Below are 3,076 nucleotides of genomic sequence, written 5' to 3'. Positions count from 1 at the left end.
AATCTCGGAAAAATCGAAAATTTTTTTTTGTTGTTTATTATTAGCAATGTTCTTCCGACGTCTGATTTCTTTTTAAAAAATGCGTTTCTAAAGTGCATAAGCTTTTGGGATTGACTGTATAGCCAATACATCCTTAATGCAAATAGAAACGTTATGAGATATTCTAAACAGAGTCGGAACATTTGAACTAAGGCGAGCGGAGTAGATTTGTAAGTAAGTACGTATGCTTTCTATTACGTGAGAGGCTTCGTTTGGTTTCGTCAAGGGTTTCGCTCAGTTGAGCCTGATTACGGCTGATATTCAGGCTGGAACGCTTCACGTGCGATTGTTGACTTGTTTCCTGTTTATATACCTACCATTCGCCTTAAATCTACAAAAGATCACACGCGATTTTCTAACGACGTCCCCTTGAGAAATGGAACGGAACAGAAGCATGTTAATTATATGATATATCGCCGTCATTTTATTATGATCACCGAGAAGATTATTTAATATATTTTCTATAGTTCATAAACTAGGCAGAGTGTTCTCTAACTAATGGCTCGGAATTAATTCCATCGAAAACCAATATTCAGATCAGAGTTCGATTAAATTATATAAACATTCAAAACAATCAATAAACATTTGCAGAAATGAGAAATGTTTAAGTCAATACAGAACATCAAAAGCTGAATGGTTATTCCAATCTTTAAATGATTAAACACATCCTTTAAACTGATACAATAAATGTTCTATTTTGCATAAAGATCCTCAATCTAGTTATTAGTAGGCTGCCAATTATGTATGTAAGAAACGTAAAACCCATACATATAAGGTGAACGTCGCAATTTCTACTCACTGGCTTACTTTTTTATAATTTCATATGCAATCTTAAGTCAGTGAGTAGAAATTGTAACGTGAATAGAAATTGGGACATTTACTATAATAGATAAAAATGCACAAGGAATCAACAGCAGAATGGATAACATGTTTATAGTATTAGAGGACATTGTTACTTAATATCATATTTTGAACTGATTTCCTGCAACTTTTGTTTTGCATAAAAATCCGCTCTCTAATTATTATTAGTCGTTATAGGACACTCTGTACATTCTGCAGTATAGCTCGTATCGTTATAATGATTTATTACTTCGTCTATTAGAGAGTAATGTCGCTATCGTATAATATTGTATAGTGTTTATGTAAATTATGTCTTATTAATAAAGAGATAGATGTTAATTAACAGTCCTTGAGATATTCTTTCATCAATCCTCACTCGGTGTGAATCCTAATCGCGTATTGCTTAACACTACGTTATAAGAATAATTCTCGGACCTTGACAAACAGTACGTATACTTTCTGTTGCTTTTTAAAATAGATTCTGTACGGTACATTTTTAGCGCGATGATATCTCACATTCGTCGGATCGATGTCGATCATAAATGTGTTCTTACACAATAGAAAATGCGATTGATATCGGAAATAAAATGAATGGAGTTCCAAGAATTGTGATTCAGGCATTTGGATACATGGTAGTGTGACGGAGAATCTGATCAGCAATTTAATGATTGGTCTATTACACTTAATTTACTCATACAATATTACCATGCGTCTTTTTATCCCCAAACATTTTTCTCTTTTTTAGACCTCAAATTTCAGCCCGGCCGGATATTTAAAAATATAAAAAATGCCCGTGTTTTTGCTTTCCGCACTTTCATTCAAATCACTATTTTTTTTTTATTACAATATTTAGGACTTTAAGTGTAATATTTAGGACTTTTGATCAATTTGAAAATGTTCGTGATAAAATATAGAAATAATAGTAAAAAGTTTAACAAATTGTTGTCATATAAAAAATAGACAAAATATCTTGAAAGTGTTAGAAATGTTGATTGTCATTCAGAATTCTTAATAATTATTCAATTCTTCGCTATCTCTCCTCACAATGCAAATGTAAAGCGACTTTTGTCATTCATACAGCCAATGGGCAAAGGAGAGAAACAAGTTTTCTATAGAATCTGTGAAGAGTCTACTTGTGCAATACATAACTATACAATGTATAACTTCAGAGACATGTCTTATCAAGATTTTCGTAAGTACTTGAAAAAACATAAAACGTTATTAAAGAGAATTCAATTTTGCAGAGGAGATATAATAGCCCTACTAGGAATAAAGACAAGGATAGAAATAACAACAGCTAAACTTTTGTATGTAGCTGTAGTGGTGGATAAAATTTATTTACTACTTATCCGATACATATTCCTGAAAGTGGGAATATTAAAGCTTTATTTTTGCTATTGATTTTTTTTTGTAACTTTTAAGAATAAGAATTTTTTTACTTTCATTAGAAAACAGTAAGATTTATATTGTTTCCTCTTAAAATGTATAGTTAAAACCTAATAAATAGATAATTTACTTCTAAAAAGAAGTCCTATTTTTGTCCACTTTTGACAAAAGGAAAATATGGTAACCCTATACTCTGTTATTTACATTTGCGCTCGTTTCTTATTAAGTACTTCGCCTTACTATTCTACTACGTCTTTTCCATTGCTTTTTTTCTTAGACTTAATGCCTCTTTTTTCATTACGCAGGGGAAATCTTCAAAGGTATCCGCTCTTCCTGGGGGGAGGACGTAAACTTAACGCTCATTTATCTATTTTGTCTCGCCTTCACTCTAATGCAACAAACTAAATGGATCTAATTATAAGAATTTTAATTCGCATACTTTAATATACGGTAGGACAACGGAGAAGATGGCCAGCAATTTAATTATCGGTCTATAAAAATTAATTAATGAATTCATACAGTATGTAAATATTAAAAATGGTAATTTGTTTCTGCTCTCTCGATCGAGTGTCAAGTGTTATTTAAATCCCTCAATAGATGACGGCACAGGCACTTTTTTTAACGCACTTGATACTATTGGTAAAAGTAGATTTACCTCGTAAATTGTAAATGAGTGTGTAAACGTGAAAATGCGAGGAAAATATAGGACCTCACGAAGGTTTGTTCCGTAGTTCAAATTTTAAACTAAACATCCTTTAAAATTTAGATATGTGAATTAACAAAATATGGTACTCTTTGCATCAAGGTGATT

The 3,076-nt window shown here is 31.5% G+C and overlaps 1 long non-coding RNA gene across 1 annotated transcript; it reads left to right on the top strand.

Annotated features, from left to right (window-relative positions):
- The first annotated feature begins 1,962 nt into the window (after window positions 1–1,962).
- Window positions 1,963–2,828, top strand: LOC113463977 (uncharacterized). Its single transcript, XR_003388809.1, has 2 exons — window positions 1,963–2,071; window positions 2,571–2,828. It is a non-coding gene; the product is annotated as an uncharacterized LOC113463977 (long non-coding RNA).
- Window positions 2,829–3,076: the final 248 nt, after the last annotated feature.

Source organism: Ceratina calcarata, unplaced genomic scaffold (assembly GCF_001652005.2).
Source record: "Ceratina calcarata isolate Rehan_Ccalc_2016 unplaced genomic scaffold, ASM165200v1 scaffold211.2, whole genome shotgun sequence".
NCBI classification, from domain to species: Eukaryota; Metazoa; Arthropoda; class Insecta; order Hymenoptera; family Apidae; genus Ceratina; species Ceratina calcarata.
This window is presented reverse-complemented; position numbering and strand designations above follow the sequence as displayed.